A 21,363-nucleotide genomic window follows, 5' to 3' on the forward strand; every position below is an offset into this window, starting at 1 on the left:
CACCTTCAGATGGATGTATGTTTTCAGAGAGAAGCCAGCTGTGAGCCTGGGACCAGGCACGGTGGATAAAGAGTCACGTTCAGATGGATGTGTGGTTTCAGAGAGAAGCCAGCTGTGAGCCTGGGACCAGGCACGGTGGATAAAGACTCACCTTCAGATGGATGTGTGGTTTCAGAGAGAAACCAGTTGTCATCCTGGGACCAGACACGGTGGATAAAGACTCACCTTCAGATGGATGTGTGGTTTCAGAGAGAAGCCAGCTGTGAGCCTGGGACCAGGCAGGGGGGATAAAGACTCACCTTCAGATGGATGTGTGTTTTCAGAGAGAAACCAGCTGTGATACTGGGACCAGGCACGGTGGATAAAGAGTCACCTTCAGATGGATGTGTTGTTTCAGAGAGAAGCCAGCTGTGAGCCTGGGACCAGACACGGTGGATAAAGACTCACCTTCAGATGGATATAGGGTTTCAGAGAGAAACCAGCTGTGAGCCTGGGACCAGACACGGTGGATAAAGACTCACCTTCAGATGGATGTGTGGTTTCTCAGAGACGCCAGCTGTGAGCCTGGGACCAGGCAGGGTGGATAAAGACTCACCTTCAGATGGATGTGTGGTTTCAGAGAGAAGCCAGCTGTGAGCCTGGGACCAGGCACGGTGGATAAAGACTCACCTTCAGATGGATGTGTGGTTTCAGAGACAAGCCAGCTGTGAGCCTGGGACCAGACACGGTGGATAAAGAGTCACCTTCAGATGGATGTGTGGTTTCAGAGAGAAGCCAGCTGTGTGCCTGGGACCAGGCATGGTGGATAAAGACTCACCTTAAGATGGATGTGTGGTTTCAGAGAGAAACCAGTTGTCAGCCTTGTACCAGACACGGTGGATAAAGACTCACCTTCAGATGGATGTGTGGTTTCAGAGAGAAGCCAGCTGTGAGCCTGGGACCAGGCAGGGGGGATAAAGACTCACCTTCAGATGGATGTGTGGTTTCAGAGAGAAACCAGGTGAGCCTGTGAGCCTGGGACCAGGCAGGGTGGATGAAGTGTCACCTTCAGATGGATGTGTGGTTTCAGAGAGAAGCCAGCTGTGAGCCTGTGACCAGGCAGGGTGGATAAAGTCTCACTTTCAGATGGATGTGTGGTTTCAGAGAGAAACCAGCTGTGAGCCTGGGACCAGACACTGTGGATAAAGAGTCACCTTCAGATGGATGTGTGGTTTCAGAGAGCAACCAGCTGTGAGCCTGGGACCAGGCAGTGTAGATAAAGAGTCACCTTCAGATGGATGTGTGGTTTCAGAGAGAAGCCAACTGTGAGCCTGGGACCAGGCAGGGTGGATAAAGACACACCTTCAGATGGATGTGTGGTTTCAGAGAGAAGCCAGCTGTGAGTCTGGGACCAGACACGGTGGATAAAGAGTCACCTTCAGATGGATGTATGTTTTCAGAGAGAAGAAAGCTGTGAGCCTGGGACCAGGCACGGTGGATAAAGAGTCACGTTCAGATGGATGTGTGGTTTCAGAGAGAAGCCAGCTGTGAGCCTGGGACCAGGCACGGTGGATAAAGACTCACCTTCAGATGGATGTGTGGTTTCAGAGAGAAACCAGTTGTCATCCTGGGACCAGACACGGTGGATAAAGACTCACCTTCAGATGGATGTGTGGTTTCAGAGAGAAGCCAGCTGTGAGCCTGGGACCAGGCAGGGGGGATAAAGACTCACCTTCAGATGGATGTGTGTTTTCAGAGAGAAACCAGCTGTGATACTGGGACCAGGCACGGTGGATAAAGAGTCACCTTCAGATGGATGTGTTGTTTCAGAGAGAAGCCAGCTGTGAGCCTGGGACCAGACACGGTGGATAAAGACTCACCTTCAGATGGATATAGGGTTTCAGAGAGAAACCAGCTGTGAGCCTGGGACCAGACACGGTGGATAAAGACTCACCTTCAGATGGATGTGTGGTTTCTCAGAGACGCCAGCTGTGAGCCTGGGACCAGGCAGGGTGGATAAAGACTCACCTTCAGATGGATGTGTGGTTTCAGAGAGAAGCCAGCTGTGAGCCTGGGACCAGGCACGGTGGATAAAGACTCACCTTCAGATGGATGTGTGGTTTCAGAGACAAGCCAGCTGTGAGCCTGGGACCAGACACGGTGGATAAAGAGTCACCTTCAGATGGATGTGTGGTTTCAGAGAGAAGCCAGCTGTGTGCCTGGGACCAGGCATGGTGGATAAAGACTCACCTTAAGATGGATGTGTGGTTTCAGAGAGAAACCAGTTGTCAGCCTTGTACCAGACACGGTGGATAAAGACTCACCTTCAGATGGATGTGTGGTTTCAGAGAGAAGCCAGCTGTGAGCCTGGGACCAGGCAGGGGGGATAAAGACTCACCTTCAGATGGATGTGTGGTTTCAGAGAGAAACCAGCTGTGAGCCTGGGACCAGGCAGGGTGGATGAAGTGTCACCTTCAGATGGATGTGTGGTTTCAGAGAGAAGCCAGCTGTGAGCCTGTGACCAGGCAGCTGTGAGGTGGATAAAGAGACTCACTTTCAGATGGATGTGTGGTTTCAGAGAGCAACCAGCTGTGAGCCTGGGACCAGACACTGTGGATAAAGAGTCACCTTCAGATGGATGTGTGGTTTCAGAGAGCAACCAGCTGTGAGCCTGGGACCAGGCAGTGTAGATAAAGAGTCACCTTCAGATGGATGTGTGGTTTCAGAGAGAAGCCAACTGTGAGCCTGGGACCAGGCAGGGTGGATAAAGACACACCTTCAGATGGATGTGTGGTTTCAGAGAGAAGCCAGCTGTGAGTCTGGGACCAGACACGGTGGATAAAGAGTCACCTTCAGATGGATGTATGTTTTCAGAGAGAAGAAAGCTGTGAGCCTGGGACCAGGCACGGTGGATAAAGAGTCACGTTCAGATGGATGTGTGGTTTCAGAGAGAAGCCAGCTGTGAGCCTGGGACCAGGCACGGTGGATAAAGACTCACCTTCAGATGGATGTGTGGTTTCAGAGAGAAACCAGTTGTCATCCTGGGACCAGACACGGTGGATAAAGACTCACCTTCAGATGGATGTGTGGTTTCAGAGAGAAGCCAGCTGTGAGCCTGGGACCAGGCAGGGGGGATAAAGACTCACCTTCAGATGGATGTGTGTTTTCAGAGAGAAACCAGCTGTGATACTGGGACCAGGCACGGTGGATAAAGAGTCACCTTCAGATGGATGTGTTGTTTCAGAGAGAAGCCAGCTGTGAGCCTGGGACCAGACACGGTGGATAAAGACTCACCTTCAGATGGATATAGGGTTTCAGAGAGAAACCAGCTGTGAGCCTGGGACCAGACACGGTGGATAAAGACTCACCTTCAGATGGATGTGTGGTTTCTCAGAGACGCCAGCTGTGAGCCTGGGACCAGGCAGGGTGGATAAAGACTCACCTTCAGATGGATGTGTGGTTTCAGAGAGAAGCCAGCTGTGAGCCTGGGACCAGGCACGGTGGATAAAGACTCACCTTCAGATGGATGTGTGGTTTCAGAGACAAGCCAGCTGTGAGCCTGGGACCAGACACGGTGGATAAAGAGTCACCTTCAGATGGATGTGTGGTTTCAGAGAGAAGCCAGCTGTGTGCCTGGGACCAGGCATGGTGGATAAAGACTCACCTTAAGATGGATGTGTGGTTTCAGAGAGAAACCAGTTGTCAGCCTTGTACCAGACACGGTGGATAAAGACTCACCTTCAGATGGATGTGTGGTTTCAGAGAGAAGCCAGCTGTGAGCCTGGGACCAGGCAGGGGGGATAAAGACTCACCTTCAGATGGATGTGTGGTTTCAGAGAGAAACCAGCTGTGAGCCTGGGACCAGGCAGGGTGGATGAAGTGTCACCTTCAGATGGATGTGTGGTTTCAGAGAGAAGCCAGCTGTGAGCCTGTGACCAGGCAGGGTGGATAAAGACTCACTTTCAGATGGATGTGTGGTTTCAGAGAGAAACCAGCTGTGAGCCTGGGACCAGACACTGTGGATAAAGAGTCACCTTCAGATGGATGTGTGGTTTCAGAGAGCAACCAGCTGTGAGCCTGGGACCAGGCAGTGTAGATAAAGAGTCACCTTCAGATGGATGTGTGGTTTCAGAGAGAAGCCAACTGTGAGCCTGGGACCAGGCAGGGTGGATAAAGACACACCTTCAGATGGATGTGTGGTTTCAGAGAGAAGCCAGCTGTGAGTCTGGGACCAGACACGGTGGATAAAGAGTCACCTTCAGATGGATGTATGTTTTCAGAGAGAAGCCAGCTGTGAGCCTGGGACCAGGCACGGTGGATAAAGAGTCACCTTCAGATGGATGTGTGGTTTCAGAGAGAAGCCAGCTGTGAGCCTGGGACCAGACACGGTGGATAAAGAGTCACCTTCAGATGGATGTGTGGTTACAGAGAGAAACCAGCTGTGAGCCTGGGACCAGACACGGTGGATAAAGACTCACCTTCAGATGGATGTGTGGTTTCAGAGAGAAGCCAGCTGTGAGCCTGGGACCAGGCACGGTGGATAAAGAGTCACCTTCAGATGGATGTGTGGTTTCAGAGAGAAGCCAGCTGTGAGCCTGAGACCAGACACGGTGGATAAAGACTCACCTTCAGATGGATGTGTTGTTTTAGGGAGAAACCAGCTGTGAGCCTGGGACCAGACACGGTGGATAAAGAGTCACCTTCAGATGGATGTGTGGTTTCAGAGAGAAGCCAGCTGTGAGCCTGGGACCAGGCACGGTGGATAAAGAGTCACCTTCAGATGGATGTGTGGTTTCAGAGAGAAGCCAGCTGTGAGCCTGGGACCACACACAGTGGATAAAGAGTCACCTTCAGATGGATGTGTGGTTTCAGAGAGAAGCCAGCTGTGAGCCTGGGACCAGACACGATGGATAAAGAGTCACCTTCAGATGGATGTGTGGTTTCAGAGAGAAGCCAGCTGTGAGCCTGGGACCAGGCACGGTGGATAAAGAGTCACCTTCAGATGGATGTGTGGTTTCAGAGAGAAGCCAGCTGTGAGCCTGGGACCAGACACGGTGGATAAAGAGTCACCTTCAGATGGATGTGTGGTTTCAGAGAGAAGCCAGCTGTGAGCCTGGGACCACACACGGTGGATAAAGAGTCACCTTCAGATGGATGTGTGGTTTCAGAGAGAAGCCAGCTGTGAGCCTGGGACCAGACACGGTGGATGGCATCCTTTTCCCACACAGCAATTTAAAGAAATCCAGTGATAAATGGACTGCTTTTGAAGATAATGTTTTAGAATATTTATTTGTTGTCTAAAATTAGAAGGCTCTTTAAAGTGATTTGAGTTGTCAATGTGCCGCATTGCATTGTTAAATAAAAAGTTCTTAATTCATGGCATGGTTGAATAGACATGCAGACAAATTCATTAATGCAGGAAAATATAAATAATAGCCTACTGTCTGTAGTCATAAAAACAATTAGGCTAAATAAATTTGTCACGTTCTGACCTTTATTTCCTTTGTTTTGTATTCATTATTTAGTATGGTCAGGGCGTGAGTTGGGGTGGGCAGTCTATGTTTGATTTTCTATGATTTGGGGATTTCTATGTTTCGGCCTACTATGGTTCTCAATCAAAGGCAGGTGTCATTAGTTGTCTCTGATTGAGAATCATACTTAGGTAGCCTGGGTTTCACTGTGTGTTTGTGGGTGATTGTTCCTGTCTCTGTGTTTGCACCAGATAGGGCTGTTTTGGTTTTTCACATTTCTTATTTTGTTAGTCGATTCATGTATAGTTTCTTTATTAAAGAACCATGAATAATCACCAAGCTGCGTTTTGGTCCGCCTCTCCTTCAACTCAAGAAAACTGTTACAAAATTGATATTATTTTGTTGGGTAACAGATCGGCTCTTGGAACTCATTAAGTGGCTGCTCCTATCTTCAATATAATCATTCATTCAGAAGGTTAAACCCATAGGTCTTAGGCCTGCAGTGAATTAAATTACCAGGTTTGTTTTTCATTAGGTAATGATAATCCATGCCTTCTGAGAATGTTGGTTATGGGTGGAGTTATACATTTGGCTGTTAGAAGTATTACAATGAAAATGTACATTTAATCCGTCTGTCTGCATGTTTCAAGACATGGCATATAAGGGTGCAGTGAGACGGGTTGGAGGATACTTTTCTCGTGAGTCATCTAGAAAAAACGTTTACTTAAAAACGGAAAATCAACCAATGTCTGCCTTTAAATGCTTTATTATCCAAATGTTGAAAGTTTGTGTGGGCGACAGAGAAACAAAATGGTGCAGTTTGAGGCCATGTGGAGGAGAGTGATGCGGACGCTGGAGATAGGTGTGTGTGTGAGCAGGTTGGTCTGGTTGACTTGCATCACTGGGCAGTTCGCGGCTGCGTTTCCCTTTATAATCTGTGATAGTCTGCAAGCTATCAGAGTCGGCGTAGTAGGATTTGAACTTAGTCCTGTATTAATGCTTTGCCTGTTTGATGGCTCGTCAGAGGTCATAGCGGGAGCTCTAGCCTTTAGCTCAGTGCGGATGTTGACTTTAATCCATGCCTTCTGGTTGGGATATGTACGTACAGTCACTGTGGGGACAACGTTGTCGATTAATTTATTAATGAAGCCAGTGACTGATGTGGTAAACTCCTCAATGTTATTGGATGAGTCCCAGAACATATTCCACTCTGTGCTAGCAAAACAGTCCTGTAGCTTAGCATTCTGATGTGCAGAAAGAAGATATTTTTGGTCATAGAAAACGATGGCGGAAACATTATGTACTAGAAAAGTTAACATCAGTGCTAAAAAACATACAAAAAAAACAGAATTGCAGAATATCTGAATTCCCTTTGATTAACTGTTCGGAGTTGTTTGATTACTTGCAAATTGATAGTGAGAAGTTTGTGCTAAATGTCTAGGCTGTATTGAGTAACACGTGTGATGTTTCTGTTTATTTATTCTCTTTATCCTTCTTTCTGTCAGATTTCTCCATATTTTCCATTGGTAAAATAAGGTTACCAAGGCCCATGCAGACCAGTGTATAAAGTGACATAGCAAATCAACAAATGTAAGAACAAGAGAAGGTAACACTTAACCTGACCGCTCTGCAATAGACCTATAATACCCTGTCATAGCAATGATTTAGCATATGGGTAAATCCATTTGAATTCAATCACTTTTTGACCCCATCCATTTTCCTAGAAATATAATTCATATAATTGACCTATACTTTCAGACCACTGCAGTGTAGCTTGTACACCATTGAAATTGAAATGTTATCTTCTAATTACTACCACAAAGATGGCCGCTCGTCTACCCACCATCGAATTTCAACTTAAGTGTCTATTCTATTATCTATTTTTCTATTATCTCTACAGATTCAAGTCAACATTCTCTGATGTGTGAACCTACCACCATCTTTCTGATACGATCTGAAAGTAAAAGTCCATTTGATTCCCATTTATCAGCAAAAACATGACACCTACCCTGTATTCAAGAGCATGTTGTCTCAACAGATGGCAGGCAAAACACAAGTCTCAGATTATGTAAAAAGCATCTAAGCTACCACATATACGAATATGAAAAAAAATCGGAGTTTACGCATTTTTTGATTATTTACATTTAAGATTTGAAAATTGAATTTAAAAATAAAAAATTAAACAGTATAACAACCCTATTTGTATGCTTTTAAATAATATTAATCTCAACCGTGTATCTTTTCAAGTGATGAAGACATGGATGTCCCATAGTATGGTAGGGTATGCAAAATAAGTCAACCTTGAGCACCTTTATCTCTTGAATGTTTTGCCATTCAGGTCCAAAAAGTAACTTTCTGCGTATTTCTACAATGGGAAAATATTCTCTGAAGGTGCTGTCAAAAAGTGATTGAATTCAAATAGATTGACCCATATTGCATAAATAGTAATACGAGTCGTTTTAAGACAGTAATCTCTTTCACCTCTCCTTCCAGGTCGGCCCATTCTTCCAACTGAGGACAAAAAACAGATTCCTCATGCAACGGATAGCAGCTAAAGTAGCTTGTTGAAACCTCTAGGGCCTAGCGGGAGAACAGTCCAAATGCCAACAGGAGAATGCAGAGAACTGCATTCTCCAGACACACAGTGTAACCTGTTGAGAACTGACGGTCTTTGAGTGATGCTTGACCAACAGCTTCACTAATGGTCCTCTGTAGCTCAGTTGGAAGAGCATGGGGCTTGCAAAGCCACGACAGTGGGTTTGATTCCCGGACCACCTATATGTAAAATGTATGCACGCATGACTGTAAGTCACTTTGGATAAAAGTGTCTGCTAAATGGCATATATTTGATACATCCGTTCCATCATACATCACTAACAACCTTTATACTTGTCTTTCCAGATTCTTCTGTTTTCCTGGCCAGTGGTGACCGGCGATAATTATATTTTGTACATTTATTTTCAATCTTTGCATTTCCTTTCTTGAGTTTCTCACTTTTCTTTCTAAATGTCTTTATGCATGCATATAAATAAAAGCACATTTCTTTGTAGCAAACGTTTGTGTCTCAAGTTGTTTTAAGATGTAGCACTGTAACTTGACAGGAGAGAAAGCACGGATGCATTAATGCTATTCCATACGCAGCATGCCCAGATGTTCATGTTTAAGTCCGCTAGTATCATCCTCATCATGTGCACACTGGCCATGCTATACATTGCTTTACTCATTGTCCTAGCTCACGCTAAGTAGGCTTACAAGTTTTGTCATTGAGTCACCAAGTGTGTGTGGGTGTGTGCTTTAGCTACTCTAAAACCATTGACAACTGCGAGCCATTTTCAAGGGATTGTCAAATAAATGCTACAACATGCGAAACATATTTTATTTTACCAGGCAAGTCGGTTAAGAACAAATTCTTATTTTCAGTGACGGTGTGGGTTAACTGCCTGTACAGGGGCAAAATGACAGATTTGTACCTTGTCAGCTCGGGGGTTTGAACTTGTAACCTTCCAGTTACTAGTCCAACGCTCTAACCACTAGGCTACCCTGCCGCCCCAAGTCTCTTGAAGAGTAATCAGAATTACTTGTTTCCTATTTTTCCATGTAAAACAATTGCACACATTGGGCTCTATCATCAGAGTTGTACAGCAACCATGCTTTTCATGATCAGCAAGGGACAGTTCAGAATTTACTGGGGAGGGGGACATGGTCCAAAATGGGCTCAGTTGGCAGATGGCGTATCGCTGCAGAATGCTGTGGTAGCCATGCTGGTTAAGTGTTCCTTGAGATCTAAAATAATCACTGACAGTGTCACCAGCAAAGCACCCCCACACCATCACACCTCTTCCTCCATGCTTCACAGTGGGAACCATACATGCTGAGATCATCCATTCAGTTACTCTGCATCTCACAGAGACACTGTGGTTGGAACCAAAAATCTCAAATTTGGACTAATCAAACCAAAGGACAGATTTCCACTGGTCTAATGTCCATTGCTCATGTTTCTTGGCACAAGCAAGTCTCTTTTCTTCTTATTGGTGTCCTTTAGTAGTGGTTTCTTCACAGCATTACGAGCATTAAAGCCTGATTCATGTAGTCTCCTCTAAACAGTTGATGTTGAGATGTGTCTGTTACTTGAACTCTGTGAAGCATTTATTTGGGCTGCAATCTAAGGTGCAGTTAACTCTAATGAACTTATCCTCTGCAGCAGAGGTAGCTCTGGGTCTTCCTTTTCTGTGGTGGTCCTCATGAGAGCTAGTTTCATCATAGCGCTTGGTGGTTTTTGCCACTGCACTTGCAGAAACTTTCAAAGGTCTTGAAATTATGCAGATTGACTGACCTTCATGTCTTAAATTAATGATAGACTGCTGTCTTTTTGCTTATTTGAGCTGTTTTTGAGCTATCTTCTGTACCAAATAGGGCTATCTTCTGTACACCATCCCTACCTTGTCATAACACATCTGATTGGCTCAAACTCATTAACAAGGAAAGATATTCAACAAATTAACTTTAAACAAGGCACACCTGTTAATTGAAATGCATTCCAGGTGACTACCTCATGAAGCTGGTTGAGACAATGCCAAGAGTGTGCAAAGCTGTCATTCAAGGCAGAGGGTGGCTTCTTTGAAGAATATAAAATATAAAATATATGTTTTTTTGTTAAACACTTTTCTGGTTACTTCATGATTCCATATGTGTTATTTCATAGTTTTGATGTCTTCATTGTTATTATACAATGTAGAAAATAGTAAAAAATAAAGAATTAATGAGTAGGTGTGTCCAAACTTTTGACTGGTGCTGTACATACAACAACAACACACCCACACAGGCACGCATACAGAGGGTTGCAAAAGTATTCACCCATTTTGCATTTTCCCTATTTTGTTTTCTTACAACCTTGTGTCATTTGATTTACAAAACATTCCTACCACTTGGAATATTTTTTTCTGCAACAAACAATAAATATTACTCCTCCAGCTCCTTCAAGTTGGATGGGTTCTGCTGGTGTACAGCAATCTTTAAGTCATACCACAGATTCTCAATTGGACTGAGGTCTGGGCTTTGACTAGGCCATTCCAAGATGTTTAAATGTTTCCCCTTAAACCACTCGAGTGTTGCTTTAGCAGTATGCTTAGGGTTACTGTCCAGCTGGAAGGTGAACCTCCGTCCCAGTCTCAAATCTCTTGAAGCCTGAAACAGGTTTCCCTCAAGAATTTCCCTGTATTTAGCATCATCCATCATTCCTTCAATTCTGACCAGTTTCCCAGTCCCTGCCGATGAAAAACATCCCCACAGCATGATGCTGCCACCACCATGCTTCACTAGGGAGATGGTATTCTCGGGGTGATGAAAGGTGTTGGGTTTGCGCCAGACATAGCGTTTTCCTTGATGGCCAAAAATCTCAGTTTTATTCTCATCTAACCAAAGTACCTTCTTCCATAAGTTTGGGGAGTCTCCCACATGCCTTTTGGCGAAGACCAAACGTGTTTGCTTATTTTCTTCTTTCAGCAATGGCTGAAAGGCTGGCCACTCTTCCGTAAAGCCCAACTCAGTGGAGTGTATGGCTTAAAGTGGTCCTATGGACAGATACTCCAATCTCTGCTGTGGAGCTTTGCAGCTCCTTCAGGGTGATCTTTGGTCTCTTTGTTGCCTCTCTGATTAATGCCCTCCTTGCCTTGTCTGTGAGTTTTGGTGGGCGGCCCTCTCTTGGCAGGTTTGTTGTGGTGCCATATTCTTTAAACATTTTAATAATGGATTTAATGGTGCTCCATGGGATGTTCAAAGTTTCAGGTGTTTTTTATAACTCAACCTTGATCTGTACTTCTCCACAGCTTTGTCCCTGACCTGTTTGGAGAGCTCCTTGGTCTTCATGGTGCCACTTGCTTGGTGGTACCCCTTGCTTAGTGGTGTTGCAGACTCTGGGGCTTGTCAGAACAGGTGTATATATACTAAGATCATGTGACTTTATTCAACTAATTATGTGACTTCTGAAGGTAGTTGGTTGCGCAAGATCTTATTTAGGGTCTTCATAGCAAAGGGGGTGAATACATATGCACGCACCACTTTTCCGTTTCTAATTTTTTATACATTTTTGAAACAAGTTATTTTTTTCATTTCACTTCACCAATTTGGACTATTTTGCGTATGTCCATTACATGAAATCCAAAAAAAATCTATTTAATTTACAGGTTGTAATGCAACAAAATAGGAAAAATGCCAAAGGGGATTAATACTTTAGCATGGCACTGTACACTACATGCACACTGATGCAAATTTATGAATCAACCCACTCACGTCACGACCCAACCACTCTACTCATAGGGGCACTAGGGCATCCTGCATCGTCTCCACGCACTGGCCCTGAAGAGGAAACAATTGAGTGTGTGTGTGACAACAATTACATCATTCTACCAGTAGCTACATCTGCAATCTGCTACACACAAAACAAAGACAAGCTCCATCCATCTCATTAATTCACTAACCAGCTCACTACCTCTCTCACCCCTCCTCATCTGCTTCCATCTTTCTCGCTGTCGCTCTCTCTCTCTCTCTCTCTCTCTCTCTCTCTCTCTCTCTCTCTCTCTCTTGCTCTGCTTCTCTCTCTCTATGCGGTAAATCGTGGGTGGATGTCTGGGGGCATTGGGCTGGCCCAACTCTACTACAGTTAATGACACCGCAGGCTCAATGTAAAGAGGTGACTTAAAGGGATTCTCCGGTACTTTGTATATATATATATATATATATATATATACCTTATATACTTTGTATACTTTTTAGCCAGTAGTTCTGAAAGTAGTGCTCACGAGTCAAAACTGGCCCCTGAAAATGGTGTACTATGTGCAGACATGTGCATCACGTAATTGCTCTGTCTCTCGCTCTGCTGTGTGCATGATGTGCCTCTTGCTAGCTGTCACTCAAATAGCAAGGGTCTGAAGCTCATTGGTTGAACTCGAACTACCAAGGTGCAGGCCCACTTGGGGGAAAATGTAGGTAAAATGACATAGCACAGCTTCTAGAAAAAGTGTTGCTTTAAAACTAGGGATTTCATGGCTAATTGAGGTAAGACAGTAATTCTGCTCATAGATTATCCATATATGAAGTACACATAGACACATCCAGCCCAAAGCTGGAGATTTGAAAAATACTTTGTTGTCGCCAATATAAAGCATAATTTCGTACGTGAAAAGATTACCATCATACCAACAGTAAGTGTGAAGTCAATCTGCTCTGTTCTATCTATTCAGTGAATGAACAATATACTACCTGGTAGCAGTGACTGTTTAGATTGAGTTATCGCCTACCTCTTACCCTTCAATTACCACAGTATTATCAACATAGTATTAGTGTGGGTGGCTTGTCATATTTGCCTGCTCTGCTCCAGTCCTCTCAGAGCCAAGGGCTTTCAGAGTCACTGCCACTTACACAGAGGAGAGTCCTTCACTGGAACTCCACAGAAGCACGCACGCACGCATGCACGCACACACACACACACACACAGTCTTGTTTAACTAACCTTGTGGGGATACACAACTTATAACCATTCAAAATCCTATTTTCCCTAACCCCTAAACCGAACCCTTACCCTAACCCTAACCCCAAACCTAACTTTAACTTCTAACCCTAAACCTAGAACTAACCATAACTCCTAACCCTAAAGCTAATTCTAACCTAGTCCCCACAATTCTGGTCCCCACAAGTATACTTAAATACGTCCACAAATACAGAAACATAGACTCCCTCTCTTTCTGCACTCTGTTAATCAGTGCCAAGCCCATCGATCATCCGAACCCACTTGCCCGGGTTCGGACTCAAGCACGGCTTGCACAGGGAGAGTAGAGTGCATGCCTGTGTGTCAGCTAATGGTGTTTATGTGTGTCTCTGTGTGTGTGTGTGTGTGTGTGTGTGTGTGTGTGTGTGTGTGTGTGTGTGTGTGTGTGTGTGTGTGTGTGTGTGTGTGTGTGTGTGTGTGTGTGTGTGTGTGTGCCCATGTCTGTGCGCATGCCTGTGAGTGCAAGTATGCGTCTGTGTGAATGTGCATCTGTGTGTGCATGCATCTGTGCATGTGTGCTCCCAGTGGCCCTCCTTCCAGCAGCTCGGGTGGGCACACGGCTTGGTCCAATTGTATTCGTGGCTCATGTTAGGGCTTCACGATATATGCCAAAAAATATATATAAAATAAATGAATAATAATATTGCCATTATGAATTTACTTGCGTTTACAGATCAAAATTCTGGGGTAAACTGTTGGAATCATAGAAATATAATCATCATTCTAATTTTATAGTTGGAATACACTGGGTACTTGGAATGCAGTTTTGTTTAGCATGACAACAAATGTAAAAGTAAGATAGAAGATGGTTGTGACAGAGTAGGAACCAAAGTGTTGGTCAGTGTTTCCCATGGGACCATAATTAGATTTAAGTTGATAGGTACATTGAGTCAATGATTTTTGAATACTCTTTGCCATTTCCTCTCTGATTAAGAACAAATTGTTGCAAAACAATCCTGATATAATGCCTTTATTAGAGCAAAAGTTTAGTAGTAAGATCTGCTTTCTCTCATTGAATTTAGCTAGCCAGCTAGCTAGATAGCAATTGGCATTAGGGGCTAACACACGTTTTTAAGGCACATTTGCAGCATGCTAAGACCAACTAACTAGCATTTTGCAGAGAGTAAGTTACACAAACGAATAGTATAATATAGAAAACATGTGGATTTATATTAAGAAGCAAATTAGAAAGCTGTGTCGTTCTTTTTTGGAAAAGTCTGTTGACTGTATGCGGTTGTTTGGTCAATCGCTCATTGCATACAGAGTGAATCAGAGACGAAAGAGGAAGTGATTCATCCCACTCCCTCATTTCTTCTGTTTCAATGGAAGTCAATAAACTAAGTAGACCAGACCCAGCTGCTATCGCATTGGTGTCTATGGGAGAGAAATCCCCTTAAGTAGACAGGAACTGGCCATTTTCTTTCAATGGTAAACAGTCTGTGTGAACTATCTTCATTCATTCATCTTTGAGTGAATCTAGAGCAGGAGGAACTGCATGCTTGAGTGACAGGGAGCGGAGCTTGGGGTGTGTGGGATTGGGAAGCGGCTAAAAGAGGAGAGGCAGAAAGAGATCTCCGTCAACTCGAGCAATAAATCAAAATAATATAAAACGCATGTTAAAGACGGCTAAGTGGCGTTTAAAAATATTGCAGCCTCTTGAGATATGGATATTGCGAATGTAAATACTGATACTTTGATAAAAAATTATATTAATTCTGCATCCCTAGCTCACGTCAAGGGTGCATCAGAGGGTACCCTATTCAACTCCTGGTACTTTGTGGTTGACCTGAACCCTCAGCGAATCAAGACCCATATGTGACACTTACACCGTACAGCAGGACCTCAACAAACTAGCCGACTGGTCAGCACAAAACAGGATGAATCTCAACCCACCAATGAGCAAAGCCATGTAAAACCTCCTGTGACTCTGTATGCAATGACCTGGGTTGTAGTCCTTGGAGTCCCGCCACACCCAACTCTGCAGATCCTTTACCCAGAAGCTTGCAAATTCACAGGACTACAACAAATGTGTGTCTCAGACAAGAGGCCATGTCAGTGGCAGATCTACCCGATCCAGTCACAAATGGAACCTTCCCCCTACTCGGAAAGGGTGCCTCAGACGAGAGGCCCTGTCAGTGGCAGATCTAGCCGATCCAGTCACAAACTGAACCTTCCCCCTACTCGGAAAGGGTGCCTCAGACGAGAGGCCCTGTCAGTGGCAGATCTAGCCGATCTAGTCACAAACTGAACCTTCCCCTAGTCGGACTGACAGATACTACAACAGCCCTATGCCTTACTTTGTGTGACTGCTGTTTAACTGTAATACTGTATATTACATTTCACATACAATGAGTGCACAAAACATTAAGGACACCTTCCTAATATTTGAGTGCCGCCCTCAGAAGAGCCTCAATTCGTCGGGGCATGGACTCTACAAGGTGTCGAAGGCATTCCAGAGGGATGTTGGCCCATGCTGACTCCAATGCTTCTTACAGTTGTGCCAAGTTGACTGGATGTCCTTTGGTTGGTGGACCATTCTTGATACACACAGGAAACTGTTGCAACATTGCAGTTCTTGACACAAACCTGGTGCCCTTGGCACCTACTACCATAACCCGTTCAAAGGCACTTAAATATTTCGTTTTTTCCATTCACCCTCTGACCAGCACACAATACACAATATGTTATTTTTAACTTACTAGGCCTACGTATGATGCAATTCAGCTTTTATCTGCAAATGTGAACAATTCAAAATGAAATATACCTCCATAATCCTGCTCTCCTCTTCTTCTCCTCCTCCTCTTCCCCCTTCGCCTCCTCTGTAGTTATCATTCCTCCCCTCCACCCTTCACTCGCTCCCTCTCTCTCTGATTTCCATTCACCCTCCACTCCCCTCCTCCACCCCCCCCCCCCCCCCCACCCCCCCCTCGCTTTTTCAGATGTTCATTCACATTCTGCGGCCCTGAGCTCATTCATAAGCAGCACCAGTCCTTACAGCGGCAAAGGAACGAGGGAGGGAGGCGGGCAGGGAGGGTAACCCCACTGACTGACTGCTGCATCCTTAAAAGGCATCCTGTAACAAACCAATCAAAAGGCAGCATTGAGAGGGGGCGAGTTTCCATGAAAGTGGTGGGGTTTGGATGCCCATCCACACCACCCCTCCTCAACCTCATTCCTTTTCATTCATTCCTTAATTTATCCATCCATTCATGTATTCATAATTTCCTTCCTTCAGATGATGCACCTCATCTATTGTTCTTATTCCCTCCTTTGCAGGTGTTTCTGGTGCTAGAGCAGCAGCATTACATAACATACCCCACACACGATACATAACTAGACGCTGTTTTTTTGCTGGTGTGTGTGTCTCCTGTTCAGAGCAAAGGACACTGCAGATAAAACAACCTCCAGCCTCCCCTATTACTGCATGTGCACACTAAAGACACGGTCTATAGCTGGACTACTGCACTACTGTTCAGTCGTGTGGTCAGGTGCCACAAAGAGGGAATTAGGAAAATTACGATTGGCTCAGAACAGGGCAGCACAGTTGGCCCTTAAATGTATGCGAAGAGATAACATTAATAATATGTCAGTCTCTCATGGCTCAAAGTGGAGGAGAGAATGACTTCATCACTTCATCACTTTTGCAAGAAGTGTTGACTAGCTGAATGCACCAAGCTTTTTGTTTAAACTACTAGCACAATGCTCAGACACCCATGCATAGCCCACAAGACATGCCATCAGATTTCTCTTCACAATCCCCAAGGCGCACAGTACTACATAGAGCCATGAATACATGGAACTCTATTCCACATCAGGGAACTGATGCAGCAGTAGTCAGATTTTAAAAAACAGAAACACATACACCTCATGGAACAGAGGGGACTGTGAAGAGACACACACACGTACAAACACACGCACACAAACACAAACGCTAGCACACACACTCTACACACACATATATTGTTATATGGCGGTATTATACATTTAGTTTTGTAGACATGTAGTGGTGTAATAATGTAATATGATGTACTGTTGTATCTGTTGTTGTAACGGTTTTCTATATGAGAAGGAGAGTCGGACCAAAATGCGGCGTGTAGATTGCGATCCATGTTTATTAAACAAACGTAAAACACGAATCAAAATACAAACACTACAAAATAATAAACGTAATGAAAACCGAAACAGCCTAAACTGGTGCAAACTAACACTAAGGACAATCACCCACGACAAACTCAAAGAATATGGCTGCCTAAATATGGTTCCCAATCAGAGACAACGATAAACACCTGCCTCTGATTGAGAACCACTTCAGACAGCCATAGACTTAGCTAGAACACCCTACTAGCTACAATCCCCATACATACACACCACATACAAAAACCCATGCCACACCCTGGCCTGACCAAATAAATAAAGATAAACACAAAATACTTCGACCAGGGTGTGACAGAACCCCCCCCCTAAGGTGCGGACTCCCGAACGCACCTCAAAACAATAGGGAGGGTCCGGGTGGGCGTCTGTCCATGGTGGCGGCTCCGGCGCGGGACGTGGACTCCACTCAATCAATGTCTTAGTCCCCTCTCCTCGCGTCCCTGGATAGTCCACCCTCGCCGCCGACCATGGCCTAGTAGTCCTCACCCAGAACCCCACTGGACTGAGGAGCAGCTCGGGACTGAGGGGCAGCTCGGGACTGAGGGGCAGCTCGGGACTGAGGGGAAGCTCAGGAGTGAGAGGAAGCTCAGGAGTGAGAGGAAGCTCAGGCAGGTTGATGAATCTACCAGATCCTGGCTGGCTGGCAGATCCTGGCTGACTGGCAGATCTGGAAGAGTCTGGTCGACTGGCAGATCTGGAAGAGTCTGGTCGACTGGCAGATCTGGAAGAGTCTGGTCGACTGGCAGATCTGGAAGAGTCTGGTCGACTGGCAGATCTGGGAGAGTCTGGTCGACTGGCAGATCTGGGAGAGTCTGGTCGACTGGCAGATCTGGGAGAGTCTGGTCGACTGGCAGATCTGGGAGAGTCTGGTCGACTGGCAGCTCTGGCTGCTCCATGCTGACTGGCTGCTCCATGATGACTGGCAGCTCTGGCTGCTCCATGCTGACTGGCTGCTCCATGCTGACTGGCAGCTCTGGCTGCTCCATGCTGACTGGCTGCTCCATGCTGACTGGCAGCTCCATGCTGACTGGCAGCTCTGGCTGCTCCATGCTGACTGGCTGCTCTGGCTGCTCCATGCTGACTGGCTGCTCCATGCTGACTGACTGCTCCATGCTGACTGGCGGCCCTGGCTGCTCCATGCTGACTGGCGGCCCTGGCTGCTCCATGCTGACTGGCGGCCCTGGCTGCTCCATGCTGACTGGCGGCCCTGGCTGCTCCATGCTGACTGGCAGCTCTGGCGGCTCCATGCTGACTGGCAGCTCTGGCGGCTCCTTGCAGACTGGCAGCTCTGGCGGCTCCTTGCAGACTGGCAGCTCTGGCGGCTCCTTGCAGACTGGCAGCTCTGGCGGCTCCTTGCAGACTGGCAGCTCTGGCGGTTCCTTGCAGACTGGCAGCTCCTTGCAGACTGGCAGCTCCTTGCAGACTGGCAGCTCCTTGCAGACTGGCAGCTCCTTGCAGACTGGCAGCTCCTTGCAGACTGGCAGCTCCTTGCAGACTGGCAGCTCCTTGCAGACTGGCAGCTCTATGCTAACTGGCAGCTCTATGCTAACTGGCAGCTCCTTGCAAACTGGCAGTTCTGAACAGGCGGGAGACTCCGGCAACGCTGTAGAGAAGGAAGGCTCTAACAGCGCTAAACAGGCGGGAGACTCCGACAGCGCTGGAGAGGAGGAGGGCTCCGACAGCGCTGGACAGGCGAGGCGCACTGTAGGCCTGATGCGTGGTGCTGGCACTGGTGGTACTGGGCCGAGGACACGCACGGGAAGCCTGGTGCGGGGAGCTGCTACCGGAGGGCTGGGGTGTGGAGGTGGCACAGGATGGGTTAGACCGTGAAGGCGTACTGGAGATCTTGAGAGCGGTGCTGGCACAGGACGTGCAAGGCTAGGGAGGTGCACAGGAGGCCTGGTACGTGAGACTGGCACCATCTTCACCAGCCGACTAACACGCACCTCAGGACGAGTATGGAGCGCTGACCCAGGTGCCATCAAATCCCCGACACGCTCCGTCGGGCGAATTCCATGTTTAAAACACCAACACAGCAACTCCCTCATTTCTCTCTCCTCCAATTTCCCCATTAACTCCTTCACAGTCTCTGTTTCGCTCACCTCCAACACCGGCTCTGGTTCTGGTCTCCTCCTTGGCTCCTCACGATAAACAGGGAGAGTTGGCTCAGGTCTGGCTCCTGACTCTGCCACACTCTCCCTGAGCCCCCCCCCAAGAAATTTTTGGGGCTGACTCTGGGGCCTCCGTCCACGCCGCCTTGCTTGCTTCGCAAACTCCATTCTCCTATATCCTTCCGCGCACTGCTCCATCGAATCCCAGGCGGGCTCCGGCACTCTCCCTGGGTCGACCGCCCACCTGTCTATCTCCTCCCAAGAAGTATAGTCCATACTGTACTCCACTTTGGGCTGTTCCTGCCTGTTGACACGCTGCTTGGTCCCTTTGTGGTGGGTGATTCTGTAACGGTTTTCTATATGAGAAGGAGAGTCGGACCAAAATGCGGCGTGTAGATTGCGATCCATGTTTATTAAACAAACGTAAAGCACGAATCAAAATACAAACACTACAAAATAATAAACGTAATGAAAACCGAAACAGCCTAAACTGGTGCAAACTAACACTAAGGACAATCACCCACGACAAACTCAAAGAATATGGCTGCCTAAATATGGTTCCCAATCAGAGACAACGATAAACACCTGCCTCTGATTGAGAACCACTTCAGACAGCCATAGACTTAGCTAGAACACCCTACTAGCTACAATCCCCATACATACACACCACATACAAAAACCCATGCCACACCCTGGCCTGACCAAATAAATAAAGATAAACACAAAATACTTCGACCAGGGTGTGACAGTTGTTTTATGTGCCTTTTATGTGCCTTAATGTGTTTAGACCCCAGGAACAGTGGCAGCAGCTAATGGGGATCCCTAATAAATACAAATACAAAATACAAATATAACATACTACAGAGTTCCTAAATTGGAGGCCCGCATGCCAAATTTGGCCCACGGTTGATTTATTTGGCCCCTCAAGTTGTCTGACCAAGTTTTCAAATCACTTTCAGCTCATCATTTTTTATATATATAATTTTCGTTCTTGGACATAAAAGACTGTAAAATCATCCAAAAAATTGCTCACAGTGATTTTAATTTTGGAAATCTGTTCCCAAGTATTCCCTTGCATAAATAGAGAGGCATATGTGATCATATTCCAATGTAATCAAGGTTATAAATTATTCTGTTTTTGTCAAATACTAAATCTGTTTGGGATTCTTGTGGTAAATTTGCCATGTACAAATGATTTTTAACTATGTTCCCGTCCCCCGACCATCCGCGCAAGGAAAAATGGGCCTATGGCTGAATGTAATTGGAGACCCTGATATACAGTATATACCACATATCGGAATAGCTCTCTTGTCTTAGCTCATCCCTAACCTACAAACTAGAGACAGGCCTAGACCATTTTATCGGACTCATTATAGACTATATCAATCCTTAGTGGTCAATGGTATGTAAATGGTATGCAAATGTAACGTAATTTTTTTGACATGGTCATTAATTACATTTATTGTCATTGTCATGCCTGCTTTCTGAGGTGTGGTCATAAAACTAAAGCAGTGATCCACAGATGTGGATCATCGTAATGATCATCGTAATGAGTAGACCAAGGCGCAACGTGAGTAGAGTTCCACATATTTTAATAAACTGAAACTCACCAAAAAACAAAACAATAAAGCACAAACGAAACGTGAAGCTACTGGTGTGCACTCAGGCAACCAAATGTAGACAAGATCCCACAACTAACAATGGGGAAAAATGGCTACATAAATATGATCCCCAATCAGAGACAATGATAAACAGCTGCCTCTGATTGGGAACCATATCAGGCCACCATAGAAATACAATACACCTAGATGACCCACCCTAGTCACTATCGCAAACATAGAGAATAAACAGCTTTCCATGGTCAGGGCATAACAAGATGAGAAGGACAGTTCCTGATCCTTCATCTTGGATCAGTTTGAACTTTTGGTTCAATCAGAGAATTATAGAATTGAGGTTCCGGAAGCTCTGTACTGGGAACTGTCGCCAGAAGCTCTGGACTGGGAACTGTCGCAGGAGGCTCTGGACTGTGGAGGCGTACTGGAGGGCTGATGCGTGGGACAGGTACAGGTGGCACCGGGCTGATGACACGCACCTCGGGCGAGTGCGG

This window comes from Oncorhynchus clarkii, chromosome 20 (assembly GCF_045791955.1).
Source record: "Oncorhynchus clarkii lewisi isolate Uvic-CL-2024 chromosome 20, UVic_Ocla_1.0, whole genome shotgun sequence".
NCBI lineage: Eukaryota > Metazoa > Chordata > Actinopteri > Salmoniformes > Salmonidae > Oncorhynchus > Oncorhynchus clarkii.